Source organism: Bos indicus x Bos taurus, chromosome 23 (assembly GCF_003369695.1).
Source record: "Bos indicus x Bos taurus breed Angus x Brahman F1 hybrid chromosome 23, Bos_hybrid_MaternalHap_v2.0, whole genome shotgun sequence".
NCBI lineage: Eukaryota > Metazoa > Chordata > Mammalia > Artiodactyla > Bovidae > Bos > Bos indicus x Bos taurus.
In genome coordinates this window covers 19,059,266-19,074,663 of record NC_040098.1, presented here as the reverse complement: position 1 = coordinate 19,074,663, position 15,398 = coordinate 19,059,266, and positions in this window count along the sequence as shown.

Genomic DNA, 15,398 nt, shown 5'->3' with positions numbered 1-15,398 from the left:
AAAAAATAGTTACCTTGGACAGAGAGCCTGTGTTTTAAGGCACTCAACCATATAATGACACCTAATCATTTACCTATGATCGGTCTCCATCTGGTTTCCTCTAAGCAAGTCTAAGTGCCTGAAGGGCGGGCCGTTTCTGAGATGCTCTTATGTCACAGACACCCAGGAAGCACTGGCTCACATAGGTGAACAGAGGGGAAAAGAAGAGCAGATGAATCCCAGGCAACGAACAGAATAAATGAGCAGAGACACCTCCTAAGGCGCCTGCAACTCACTCCTGCTGAGACGTCAAAGCAAAATTAGGAACACGTGTACACCCATGGCTGATTCATGTCAATGTATGGCAAAAACCACTACAATATGGTAAAGTAATTAGCCTCCAACTAAAATAAATTAATTAATTTTTTTTTTTAAAAAGCAGTGCGGTCTACAGATAGAGAGAACAAACCAGTGGTTACCTAAGTGGGGAGAGAATGGGACTTCCCTAACGATCCAGTCGTTGCGATGACCCTTTCGTGCAGGGGGCACGGGTTTGGTCCTTGGTCAGGGAACTAAGATCCCACATGCTGTGAGGGGCAACCAAAAACAAACATTGGGGAGAGGGAAGTGAGGAGGGGCCATACAGGGGTAGAAGATTAAAGAGTAGAAACTGTTAGGTATAGAATGAGCTACAAGAACATTTTGTACTACACAGGGACTATAGCCGATATTTTACAATAACTATAAATGGAATATAACCTTAAAAAATTGTGAATCACTATGTTGTACACCTGTAATTTACATGATATTGTACCTCAACTATGCTTCAATAAAATAAAACAAGGTTTTTTTGTTTTTTTTTTAAAAAAAAGCAGTGTGGTCTAGTGGAAAAGCACAGAATCATAAAGAATGATAGTCACATTCATTATTAATATTAAGAAATGTATGTGGAACGGCACAGTTTTGTCTCAGACCCTCTCTATTATGACCAAGGACAGCTGGCCAGGGAGGATCACTGGCAATGCCCGAAAAACTCAATTTCCACACCTGCCTTGAATGAAAAATAGCATTTTTCAGAGCCTGCTTCGTGTTCATCAGACTCCCCAAGGGGTCATGAGAAGCCTGGAAAAAAGCATGATCTAAAATTACCATTGGTTTGGGTTTTTTTTTTTTTTAAGTCCCTATGTCATTTATTCTGAAATTTCAAAAAACATCAAGAGGGGGCACAAGATTGTTTTAACGTGTATCAGGAGGGGGTGCAAGTTTGAAAGGCTGAGACATCCCACAAATGCGTCTGCTTCTGCTGGGGGCACGCTCCCCACTCCCTTGTGTCCCCAGAAAGAATGCAGAAGGGGTGAGCTGGGGTTTCCTCTCCTTGCCGTTCTCCTTGAGAGGGTAACAAATAGCCCTCCAGCTGCGTGAGAAAATCACTTTCATCTTCCTCATTTTATGTGATCCTTGCAAGATCTCTGCGAGATGGGTGGGAGCACAACTGAATTCTACAAATATTCACTGAAGGCGAACCTAAGAGGCACCGCACTCAGCAGACAAGGACCCTGGGCCCTAAGAGATCCAGAGTTTCTAACTGTGAGTTTCAAAGGTGTTCTCGAGGCCGCTCCCTTTCCAGATGAAGAAATGAGGCCCAGGGTGGGAAGCACGCTGCTCTCTGTCACCCAGTTAATGCTGAAGCTGAGACCAGAACCCAGGTCCCCCAAACCTTCACAATCCAGCGTCTGTCACCACATCTCATGGCCCCTCCACGGGCCCCCCACCCTAGAGGGGAGGAGGGAGGAGGAGCAAAGGAGGAAACCAACAGGGATCTACTGGAGACAGTTGCTCACCCCGGTCTTTGCATTTCTGTACAGCAAGCCCCCTACATATAAGCCTTCAAGTTGAGAGCTTTCAAAGAGGCACACGTGCGTCTGGTTCCAGCAAGGAGCCAGAACCTGTGCCATCAAAGTCAGGTGTGGGTGAAACTGCAGCTTGCCCTCCGTCTCCTATTGCTGACAATCCTTCAGCTCCAGCGTCTCCCTCCTCCAGTCGGTAACTCTCCTTGCCTGCTCGCTCGATGCCAGCCCCTGTACGTCAGCTGCTGTACTGTACTACTGTACTCATCAAGGTCCTGTACCGTAAGATTAAAAATGTTTTCTTTATTTTTCATGTTTGTTACGCATTATTTGTGTGAAGAGTATTATAAACCTGTTAAAGTACAGTACCATACAGCCAATTGTGTTCGTTGGGTACCCAGGCTAACTTTGTTGGACTTACAAACAAATTGGACTTGAGAACCCGCTCTCAGAACGGAACTCACTCATTTGAGGGGACTTACTGTACTGACTCGGCAATTCCCGGTCTGTGAGTCGTTCATCCCACCTTCCAAGCACTGCGAGTCTCAGAACCCCTGCATGGGCTCTTGGGCTCTTCATCTTTAAATGGCCATAATCCCGTGTGCTTGTCCAGGGTTGCAGTGAGGATAGGTGGCCTCAGGTCTTAAATACCCACCCTCCCCTTGTAGGCTGCGAGATATCTCCTCACCCTTATCTTGTATCTGAATCGCAGAGCTGGGGCATGCCACCGCTGGTGGTGATACAGAGGTCCCCGACTCCCAACGGAGGGCCTTCGTCTGGCGCTGCTGGGGGACCAGCCTGCAATGAGCCAGGTTTTCCCTGTGTGAGAGCACGTGCATGCTGCTAAGTTGCTTCAGTCGTGTCCAACTCTGCGATTCTATGGACTGTAGCCAACCAGGCTCCTCTGTCCAAAGGAATCTCCAGGCAAGAATACTGGAGTGGGTTGCCATGCCCTTCTCCAGTGTGAAAGCACAGGACGATCCTAATAGGAAACAGAGCCCCAGCACCCCCACACTCGCCAACTTGGAAAGCAACCATTGTCGATTCAGGCCAGGCATTTTCTTTTCAAAATCAGATTTTATTTGTGAGTTCACTTCTGAGTCATCGAGGTCTGTCTCAGGCTCTTGCAATAGCTTTTAGGGTTGAGAATTCTACTGGGGCCCCAGAATAACCCTGGAAGCAAGTATCCTGCAGGCAAAGCAGTTCAGGCTCTGACACCAGCTCTCAGGTCATTGGTCACTTGTGCCCCAGAGTGCCTGCTGGCCCCAGAGGGTCACACAGGGCACGCTGTTCCAGGTACTTATGCCAGGGCTGTGAGTCTGGGTGAGCAAACTGGTAAACTCCCTGTGATAGACGTGGGAAATTTCTAGTTACTAAAATCTGACTCTTTCACTTGCAAAACTCATTCCCCACCCCGCTGTTTCAAGAATGTTTCCCAGCTTGCTGGTTGGGAGTTCCTATCCTTTCCTTAAACCACCCTCTTTACACTTCCTTCTAGGTCTTCAGGGTGGGAACCTAGTGCAGTTCATCACAAACAAGAAGTTCCCAGATGTCAAAAGATTGTTCTTACTTCACTGTCTTCTTAGACTATGGGTGAGGGGTATCCAGATGGGCTTACAGGCAGCTGGGCAGTAGAGCCTTGGGGTCTGGCCACTGGGCTCTAATGCCCAACCTTGCTACCTCGCTGTGTGGCCTTGGGCAAATTACTTCTCTCTGAGCTTCAGTTTCCTAGTTTATAGCTTAACCTGCCTTTTGGCGGTCAAGTCTGAGGGGCCTGCCTAGTTCAGGTTCATAAGACTCCAGGATCCCCGAGAGCACTGACTCAGGACATCTTGGGTGGACCGCTTAATCTCTCAGGGTCTGGGTAACACTGAAATGATGGTATAAAATGCCTACTTCTTTGGGCGTTGCGAGGAGTCAATGAATCAATCCTTGCAAAGCGCTTAAAGCAGTGCTTGGCACACGACAGGCACAAAGGATTAGCTTGTACTTCGGTGACTTTGACAACGGTTGCGTCTCACTCATCTGTGTGCCCTCAATACCTGGAGAAAGCAGCCAAACAAATGCAAGAGACAACTCGGAGCTCTAAACCAAACTCACGAGAGGTGGGCTCAGTGGGGAGAGCTGTTCAGTGGAGCAGCAAACAGATTCCCTGGCCCTGGCCCTTTGAAGTGTCCGTGTTCTCACGGTTGAGGGTGGAATGTAAGGACCCCAGCCCCTCCCCACCCCCATCGCACTTCTGGAGCCCAGGGAAAGCCTGACCTCTGACTCCCAGTCTGTGGTGGTGGTCCCCATACAACCCCACTCCCCCAACTCAGCCCACCTTCATGGCCCCTCCATCTCCTTTCATCCCATACACGGTTCATCTTCAAACTCAAGGGAAACAGTAGTCAAAAAAGAACCAGCCCTCCGCCCCTCAGCCCCCCGGCCAGTAATCTGAGCTGCAGAAGGAAAGGCACAATTATGGTTTGGGATTTCTCCCCCTCCTTTTTCAGCTCCCTGACTCAACTTTTCATCTTTCTCGGGCCTTTGGAGAGCTCCGAGTTGAGCTAGACCCGCCTGCAGCCTAGCGGGGGCTGGGGTGGGGGCCCAGCAAGACCCTCCACCTCCTCCTGACAAAGATGGGGGCAAGGGGGCAGCAGACCTGGGGCCCCCTCTGCTGACCCACCGCCAACCACTCCCTCGCCCAGCGCCTGGCAGGCTCAGCCCTCTCGCAGGACTAAATTTATGAGCCGAGGCTGCGGGGAGGGCTGGGGTTACTGAGACTTCATTACTCTTACAAAATATACTATGGGACGTTTACTAGTGTCCCGTGAAGCGTGCCCATAAATCAGGGGCTCAGCGGCGCTTGTCAGAAGAAATGAGGAAAGTGCGTTTGCTCACGCCTGCCTTGGCCTTGCCGTCGACCCCAGCCCCGGGCAAGGCCCCCCGGGGCTGGACACAGCCCCACCACGGGCCGCCCTCCCTCGGGGGAGCCCTCTCGGCCTCAGGGCCATACACAGGTCTGTCCCAGCTTGAGCGTTCTGAATGAAAACATCGTCCAGTTTCAAATTCGCACATATCACACATTGAATCTCTCCTGGAAATAATATTTCCTCTGCCAATTTTATTTTCCCGGCCCTAGGGACCTACAAAACTTCTGTACAGCATGACCCTGTTTCTAATATATACCTATATGAAGGAAATACACCCAAAGGTTAACAGTGATGCTCTCTGGGCAGAACAATTACAGGGAATTTTTATTAACTTCATTATACTTTCCCAAGTTTTCCACATTTTAAAAAAATATTAATTTCTGAAACTTTCCTAATCAGAAAAATGTTACTTTTTAAACAAGTAAACTCAAGAACAAATCATGGAAAAATATAAATATGTTCGTGTTATTTATTTTTTAAAAAGTAAAACTATAAACAACCTAAATATGTAACCATTATTCCACATTACCAGAACAGAACATCACACAGCCACTTAAAATACTGGTTCTCAAGAGTGAGGAAATGCTTAAGATTTAATGCTTGGAGGAAAGAAAAAAAGGCAAAAACAGGCCATTTTTGTACACATGTGCTGATGGGTAGTATATAAAATTGTACATAAGAAAAATGCCCAAAGAGAAATATTATTGTTGTATTAAGGTGTGGGCTTCTGAAATATTTTCTTTTTCTCTTTTCTGTTTTCCAAATTTTGTGTAATGTGGTTATACTTCTTTCGTAATTGGTATTTGAAAAGAGAAAAGGAAAGGTAGTTTGGGTTAGGGTCCCTGCTCCCCCGCCCCTCCCAATACCACACACGTGTTCTCACCCCACATTAAAACAGGAGGCCCAGGGTGCCGTGGTGGGTTCAGTTCCGTTGGGACAATGTTGGACAATCAGCCCCACCAATGAACTTTTTATGGAGTTTCTGACTTTGAAGCTAAGTAATGAGACTTGGCCCCTGACCAGGCCTTGAAATGTTCAAAGTGGTCTCCCCCCCATCAATTAGCTAAACCTAGGCATCCGAAGTGGGCAGGTCAGGCGGGCAGCCCAGCGAGGCCTGGGTATCTGGAGGCGGACAGGAGAGGGAGGTGGCCCTGTCCGAGGCCAGGCCAGGAGCTGGAGGGCCCCCCTTCCCCAGATCAGCAGCCTGTGTGCCCAGACCCCTTCCTCCTGTCTTACTTTCGGGGGCAACTCCACAAAACGGGGGAAATCTCAGGGCTTTGAGCTGGTCTCTATCCGAGCAGGGCTTCACTTGGAAATGAACCGGCTGTTTGAAGGAAACAAGCTGGTCTCGAGCGCCCCCTGGCTGCTTTTGGTGTCCACTGCGGCTAACCACTACCCCGAGCCTTAGCACCGGAAAGAGGTGCCCGCGCTGTCCGTCTTCAAAGAAAGGCCCTGGGAGTTTTCTAGACGCTAGATACCAAGAAGATCTGCCTTACTCTCACACCAAGAATTTAAAAATAAATCGACTTTCCCCAGTGAAGAAATTCCTCGACCCCAGGAGAGGGGTGCCCTTTGCCAGGTTTGGCTTTTTGGTCGTCTTCGCCATCTTATTTCTTTATAAGCAGTCACTCTCTCCTGACCTAGGGTGCGTGGGGCAGGTGAACCTCTGGCCCACCCTAGTCATCCCCCTTCACTCCACATTTTGAATGGATCTCACAGAATCTGGAATTTCAGTGGCATTTGGTTTTGATTTTTAACAGGAGGGGGGAAAAAAAAAACTTTGCCTTGAAGCAATGCGTTCTCTTGGCAGCTCTAGGGAGCCTGGCAATGTTGAGACCTTTCCTGGCAGCGCTGAGAAGATGAGCTTGTTGGTTGTGGTGTGTTTAGAAGTTTAAAACAGCAAAAAATACAGAGTGCGGGTTTGTGGGAGGTGGGGTCTAGGCCTGGGGGGGCGGGGAAGGGGGGGTGACAAGACCTCCAGATCTCTCTCTTCTCTACTGTAAATTACAAGCCTGCTTTTTTTAATTTCCTTTCCCAGAACAATGTTATTCATTCAATTCCAAAGTAAACATTGGGCTTAGATACTCAAAGTTTGGGAGAACAAACTGTCCTGGTTGTTAAGGTCTTTACCTGTCAGGGGCCTGATTAAACCCATATATCTTCATGGCAGCCATCGGCAGCCATCGGGGGGCCGTGAGGAAGGACTGGGCACCAGCCCACAGCCCCCCACACCCCCATTCCTCCAGGGGTGAGGGCAGACCCTTGGTGCCAGCCCTGGGCTCGGGCTTCCCCTCTCTCCTGGGCCGCTACAGTAGGGTGTCTGTTCAGCACTCCAGCCTGATCCTGAACCTCTAGGGCAAGGGGGCAGATCAGAGGAAGTGCTAAGGCCCAAAGGGCACTGCGAAAGGGGGAGGAGAAGGGGAAAGTGGCGTTTGAACCGCCTTCAAAGTGATAGATGTTTGTGCTATAGAGGAGCTGGTTTGGGGAGAAACACAGGCCTCGGGTAGTAAATCATGCGATCTGATGTCGGAGCTGAGAATATGGAAGCCCATTTCCTTTCTCCTAGGGGAAGGCCGCTTAATTAAGAGATCTCCGGGTACTCGACTTCCTCATAAATTTTAGAGAGCTGTAAAACTCAGTGTGTGTGTGTGTGTGTGTGTGTGTGCGTGCGTGCGCACACGCGCGCGTGAGCATGTGCCTGCAAGGCAGGCAAAGAAGAGCACATTTGGAGCCCTGTTCAGAATGTCAGGCTCACAACTGCTCACCCTGTAGTGCCTCAGTTTCCCCCACATGGGGGGCATGTGGATACTAGGCTGGAGGGAAAGGGAGTGGGATGAACTGGGAGACTGGGGTTGACATGTATACACTATTGATACTGTGCATGACACGTAACTGATGAGAACCTACTGTGCAGCTCAGAGCTCTGTGGTGGTCTAAGTGAAGTGTTAGTTGCTCAGTCATGTCCGACTATTTGTGACCCCATGGATTGCAGCCCGCCAGGCTCCTCTGTCCATGGAATTCTCCAGGCAAGGATGCTGGAATGGATAACCATTCCCTCCTCCAGGGGATCTTCCTGACCCAGGGATCAAACCCAGGTCTCCTGCTTTGCAGGAAGATTCTTTACCATTGGCGCTACCAGGGAAGCCATGGTGACCTAAATGGGAAGGAAATCCAAAAAAAGAGGGGATGTATGTCACCTCTCGGGTGAGCCTTCCTCGGAAATCCATGGCTGGAATTTTAAGTTTCCTGTCCTCCTCTAAGGAATATTTAACTTCCCAAGTACAATCTGTTTCTCTTCCAGAAGACTTTGGTTTCCCACCTTGACTTATCTGATGGTGGGACTCTCAGCGAGCAGCTCGTTACCTATGTTTTCTGCAGAAATGAATGCTGACAGTTGGGGAGCTGCAGCAGGGGGTGGGGGTCCTGAGGAGCCAGTGATGCTGCCCCTAGCTGGGGGCAGGGGAGACATGCCAGCAAGATACAGGAGGCTAAGGAAGGGAAGAAAAACCATCTATCCTAGAACAACTCATGCTAATTCAAGCTTATGGAAAGGAAATCTTCTTTTGTGGCATGTTCCCTCCATTGCAACCTTCAACTCTCATTACTGTGGGACCCACAGTGTCCCAGAGAATGGACCATGGCAGGCCAGGGTATTGTCCCACATTGCAGAGGGACAGCGCGGCCCAGGAAAAGTAAAACTGCGGCCTGTTGTAGGTCATGCTAAAAGGCTGGTAAATCCAGTCCTCCAACCCACCTCTGCCAGACCCTTGTCACTCTCTGGGTCAGCCATGTCAGCACAGCTCATAGAGTTACAGCTTGCAAGGGCTGGTGTGTGCTGTTTTGGGACCTCTCCTTAAGAGCACTGCAAGAGAGGACGTGACCAGTGCGGGGAAAATGCTCTTACTTCCATGGCTTATGACATAGGGTGGATCCATAGGAGTGAGTCCCAGTGTCTGGGATGGTTTGGGTGCCCCCCCAGACTCTCAGACAACCTGCTTCCTTCCTGTAAGCCCTATTGTTGTTATGTTCGTCTCTCTGTCGTGACTGACTCTACGCAACTTCATGGACTGTAGCCCACCAGGCTCCTCTGTCCATGGGATTCTCCAGGCAAGAATACTGGAGTGGGTTGCCATGCCCTCCTCCAGGGGATCTTTCTGACCCAGGAGTCGAACCTGGGTCTCCTGCTTTGTGCAGATTCTTTACCATCTGAGCCACCAGGGAAGCCCTCCTGTAAGCCCTAGGTGCCATGTGGTGGGGAGCGCTGGCAAGGATCAGACGAGGCACATCTGTGAGCAGGTCAGGCTCAGGGTGGTCTCCCAGGACACCCTGGTTTCACTCTCTAGAAGACGGGAACACACATCTGAGCCCAGCAATGGACACGCTGCAGCCCTACCCTAAGCTGGACTCATATCGGAAACAAGATAAGATGCTGGCACTTGGTTTCTTCATGGGCTCCTTTCTTCAAAGAAAATGCCAAGGAGACAGAGAATGGGGATGGGAACACCGAAATGAGGTCTGCTGCCAGAGGAAGAGAGTTGAGGTTTCAAGAATATTCCAGCTCAAAAAGCAACCTCCCTTAGGTTCACAGTTCCATCATGTTATTGTTTAAAAAAAAAATTTTTTTTTTTTTTTTTGCTGACCCGTTTTTTCTGCAGTAAATGTGCACTGTATTTATAGACATACAAATATGGATAATGTACAAAACAATAAAATGTTTTTAAAAGAAAATTCTTGGGCTTCCCTGGTGGTACAGTGGTTAAGAATCCGCCTTGCAATGCAGGGGACTCTGGTTCAATCCCTGGTCCGGGAAGATCCCACATGCCTTGGGGCAACTAAGCCCATGTGCCAAAACTACTGAAGCTTTGGGGCTAGAACCCGACAAGAGAAGCCTCCACAATGAGAAGCCCACGCATGTAACTAGAGAGTAGCCCCTCCTCGCCACAAGAGAAAGTCCGAGTGCAGCAACAAAGACCCAGCTCAAGCAAAGATAAAATTAAAAAAAAAAAAAAAACTCATGTATAGAGCACATAAGACCCCCAGTTCCTTTCCTTTCTTTGCACTCAGACGCCTTATGAGGCAGGTTAAAGTTACGACAATTCCATTTAGACAAACCTTCTGGAAGTAGTGCTATTACACAGTTTAACTGACAGCCATATACTGACCACCTTGCCTGTGTTAGGCAAGGCGCCATCTTGTGGTGGCATGGAGGTGATGACTCACCCTCCTGACACGGCTTGAAACAAAGCCCCGTATGTTCCTCACACCTTCTACTTTCAGAATGTTTCGGAGACCTACAGACCCACCCCAGACTCCTGCCTGGCTAAAGAAATGTGCTGGAAATAAGCCTGGACCAGAAGTCAGGAATGGAGAAGGAAATGGCAACCAACTCCAGTATTCTTGCCTGGAAAATCCCATGGACAGAGGCACCTGGCAGGCTACAGTCCATGGGGTGGCAAAGAGTTGGACATGACTGAGAGACTTCACTTTCACTTTCTTTTTTTCTTTCATAAATCAGGGAAGAGGACTACAGTCCTCTCTGGGTGACTTTGAGCAAATCCCTTCCCCTCTCTGGGCTTCAGCTTTTCCATCTGCATCATGACAAGTTGATCTGTAGGACTCCCAAGCTTCCCTCCAGCTTGGTCCCATGATCCGACCCCTTTCTAGCCCAGGTATATCCCCCAAGCCCTGTCATGTGCTGTCTGGGCCTAGGGTTTGCCCCCATGACACCTCCCACCCCCACACACTTGTCCACACTGGGGACCTTGGTGGCATGGCTGGTTTTCCTGCTGGCCTGGATCTAGAGCACACGGCCTTTCCAGAAGGTGAGGGATGTGGCCTGTCCTCCTCCCTAGCCTCCTTGCTGTTGCCATCACATCACACAAAACGACAGAGGTGAAAAGCAGTACAAAGAAGATCCAAACCACTCACATCTGAAGGAAGTATGTCAAAGGTAGAGGCAGACAGGCACCCAGCTACAACACAGATCTTCACTGAACTACATGCCAAATTTTCAACTTGACATTAGCCTGTTTTCTATATTTGCATTAGACATAAGGGTTGCCTGCTCTGAGCTGATATTTGCCTCTCCCCCTCCTCCCGCTAATATTTAGGAGTCTGGGCTTCCCTTGTAGCTCAGCTGGTAAAGAATCTACCTGCAATGCAGGAGACGTCGGTTTGATTCCTGGCTCAGGAAGCTCCTCTAGGGAAGGGATAGACTAACCACTCCAGTATTCTTGGGCTTCCCTGGTGGCTCAGATGGTAAGAATCCACCTGCAATACGGGAGACCTGGGTTCAATCCCTGAGTTGGGAAGATCCCCTGGAAGAAGGCACAGCCACCCACTCTAGTATTCTTGCCTGGAGAATCCCCATGGACAGAGGAGCCTGGGGGGCTACAGTTTATGGGGTCGCAAAGCATCGAACACGACTGAGTGATTAAGCACAGCATAGAACATTTAGCAGTGTGTCCCTTTGAATGCACATACCTGCCCAAGTTCAAGGTATCTATCTATATATAAAAGTCAATAGAAAGATCGCTGACCTAGAAAACCTGCTTCAGTTCCCTCTACTGACCAATTGGTGACTTTGAGCTCATCCCAACCCCTCTCAGGGCCTCAGTGTCTCCTTTACACGCTGGGGGAGCCCCCCTCCAACATCCTCCCTGCATGGATGTCCAAGGCCCTTCTAGCCCTGACTGCTGGAACGTCCAGGACTGCAGGTGAGGCTGGCTCTGGTGGCATGGAGCAGTGGCCCTGCCGGCCTCCAAGATGCTGACCAGTCGCTGCTGGATGGCAGGGTGACAAGGCTCAGGGCCCTGCTGGCTTCTCTTCTGCATATTTTGAGGCCTCCCTGGAAATCTTTGGGATAGCCAGCATTGCCCCAACCCTTCCTCTGGTCCCTATGGAAACAACTTAGCCACATCAAAAAGCTTTTTTTTTTTAGATTTTTTTTTTTCCTGATGTGGACCATTTTTTAAGTCTTTATTGAATTTGTTACAACGTTGCTTCTGTTTTTCTGTTTTGGGTTTTGAATGCAAGCCTTGTGGCATCTTGAGTCTCCAATTAGGGATCCAGCCCACATTCCCTGCGTTGGAAGGTGAAGTCTTAACCACTCGACCGCCAGAGAAGTCCTTTGAAAGGCTTTTGAGGGAGATTTAAGGCTTCAAGTGGGCCTGGCTGGGCTTCCCAGGTGGCTCAGTGGTAAAGAATCCACCTGCCAATGTAGAAGATGCGGGTTCAACCCCTGGGTTGGGAAGATACCCTGGAGGAGGAAATGGCAACCCACTTCACTATTCTTGCCTGGAAATCCCATGGACAGAGGAGCCTGGCGGGCTATAGTCCATGAGGTCACAAAGAGTGGGACATGACTGAGTGACTGAGCACACACACACATCTGGGCCCCGCCATCACCCCAGAGGTCCAGCTGCCCACCTGACCTCCCACGGCTCAATCTGCATTGATGGGCCCCAGGTAAGCCTTCTGTTTCCACCTAATTATTAGCACTGCCTCACCTCACACTCAAGTGTGACCCACTTTGGAAGATAAATATCTGGTGACCCTGCCCCTGAGGTAGAGTGGCCTTCCCAGACATAAGAGTTCTGATCTTACTACACCATGTGTGGGGACACAGACCTACTCTTGATCAAAATGTGAGGCCCTCTGTAGGGGTTAGGATCTTCTGGGACCCCCCCACCTAATTTGCAGCAGCCCAATCTGAGGCAGTATTTCATACCCTTCCCAGGAATCAGTATCTCAAATGTACACATTCTCCTGGAACAGAGTTCTCAAAGTGTGGTCCCCAGACCAGCATCAGCATCCTCTGGGAACTTGCTAGAAATTCAGGGCCCCCAGGTCTATTAGATGAGGAGCTCAGGGTGGGGCCCAGGAATGTGGGTTTTAGCAGCCCCTCCAGAAGATGCAGGCACTGAAAGGAGAATGAGGACCACTGCCCTAGACAAGGTGAGAACTGACCTGGAAATTCCTCAGGCCTGTGTCTCCTCCACTTCCTGTTGCAGATGGAGATGCTGGGGGCAATGGAAGCGGTGCTGCAGCCTGAATGCCCACGCTGTGCTGCCTGCACCTCTCCTGAATAGCATCTCACCACCTGCATTTCAGTCCCTCGGACATAAGGTGTCCCCCTGGTCAGTTGAGCTAACTGTCACCCTAGAAAGACACTTTCTTCCTTTGGGCCTCAGATTCCTCATCAAAACAACAGAAGTATTTGCTTGCCGCTGTTCAGTCATTCAGTCGTGTCCGACTCTTTGCAGCTCCATGGACTGCAGCATGCCAGGCTTCCCTGTCTTTCACCATCTCCCGGAGTTTGCTCAAACTCCTATCCATCTAGCCATCTCAACCTCTGTCACCCTCTTCTCGTCCTGCCCTCAATCTTCCCCAGCATTAGGGTCTTTTCCAATGAGCTGGCTCTTCGCATCAGGTAGCCAAATATTTGAGCTTCAGCATCAGTCCTTCCAATGAATATTGAGAGTTGATTTCCTTTAGGATTGACCAGTTTGATCTCCTTGCTAACCAAAAGACTCTCAAGAGTCTTCTCCAGCACCTCAGTTTGAAAGCATCAATTATTCAGTGCTCAGCCTTCTTTGTGGTCCAACTCTCACATCCATACATGACTACTGGAAAAATCATAACTTTGACTAGACGGACCTTTGTTAGCAGTGATGTCTCTGCTTTTTAATATGCTGTCTAGATTTGTCATAGCTTTTTTTCCAAGGAGCAAGCATTTTTTGATTTACTTAGATGCTCTTTAAGGTCCCTTCCAGTGTGACATTCTTTCTTTGTTCCATAAATCCTCCTCCAGGCAGTGTACCCTTCACAGGAGCCTCTGGGCTCAGGCTGTGATGAGATGATTATAGACCATGTTTCAAGGCAGGCGGTCTTCTAATGACCCTCCAATTCATCTTAGAATCAGACTGGTGGACGTGAAAGAGGATCAAGGGCAGACTAGGATGATTCCTAGCATCCCTGGCCTCCACCCACCAGATGCTGGTAGCAACCCCAGGTTGTGACAACTGAAGATGTCTCCAGGCATTGCTGCATGTTCCCCAGGGTGGGGGGAGGGGGTTGGGGTGCACAGTCATTCTTGGATGAGGACCACTGCCCACAGGCTCTCTGAGCTTTGAGCACTCTCACCTCCTCCCATATCTCCCCCATTGTCACCTGCACAGTGTCGGCAGGAATGCTAAATGCCTTGGGAACCCTGCCCGTGCTGCCTCCACCCCAGCCCCACCCAGGTAAGAATGTTTGTCCAGTCCAGTTCACAGCTGAGGGCTGCATCATTGTGCCATCACCACTTCCTGCTTATGCAGCCCTGTACCAGTTCCCCAACCTCTCAGAGTCTCACATTTCTCATCTACAAAATAAGAACAATCCTTCCTACCTAGTTGGCAGGATGATAACAGTTTAAATGGGATGCCCACAAAGCACCTTCTGCTTGGACTCAACCATGGTGTAATAGATGAGAAAAGGGGAGTCCTGATACAATTAAGTGTTATTCTGTTCTTACTTTCTGCCTCCAAATTACAACTTCATCTTCAATCCAAAAAAGTAGATTTGTCACAGGAGAGATTCTGTTTGGTTTAGATTTTCCTCTTCAGCCATCATAACGGCCTGCCACCATTGACAGGTAAAGCTGGAAGGACATTTCTGGGCAGATTTTGGGGGTTAAAGAGAGTTTATTTATGTGGATCTATGCCTGGCCTGGGCTTCTCAGGTGGTGCTAGTGGTAAAGAACCTGCCTGCTGATGCAGGAGACAGAAAAGATGCCATTTGATCCCTGGGTTGGGAAGATCCCCTGGAGGAGGGCATGGCAACCCACTCCAGTATTCTTGCCTGGAGAATCCCATGGACAGAGAATGCCAGTGGGCTACAGTCCATGGGGTTGCAGAGAGTAGGACATAACTGAAGCGACTTAGCATGCATGCCCAGCCCAGCCTGAGAGAACAGAGGAACCAGACTGTAGACCAGGGGGACCAGAAAGGACGTGAAGGAAGGATGGGCCCTGGACAGGCACCGGGCATCGTTTTTAAGGGGAACCATCTCTAATCAGCTCTTGATAGTCGATCTACATGGGATCATCGACTGAGGTTGTCATGGTTCCCTCTTTTTTACGAGAAATTGAAAATCTGCATTTTGGTGTGAAACTTCCAGATTTAAAAATATATATATAGTTGACTCTTAAAGCCTCTGGTAGAGAGAAATCCTAAAATAACTCAGTAACTTAGTAGTCACTCAAAACAATGAAATATACACTGTGACTATCCCGGTTTTATATGGAGGATACAGAGGCACAGAAAGATTAACTCATGGCCTGAGGTCACACACTTCGAAGTGGGCGGACGGGAGAGGCCTGCACAGGAGGGGTAAAGGGAGAAACTACAGGGCCCATGTTGAATAAAAGGAGACAGAGCCAATTTTTCTACCATAACAGTAAATTGGCCCCAAATTAAGCCAATACCCAGTTCTTATTGCTTCTGCAAGGAATTAATAAACCATGACATCTCCTGAAACAGGGGGGGGGCCAGCTGCTCAGAGAAATGTCAGAAAGCCCTTTTCGGGCCTGGAGCTGTTCAGCCTCAGCAAGTAAAACGATTCTGCCAGAAACATGCAGAGAGAGGAACACAGCGGGGGCTGCCGCCGCCAGTGC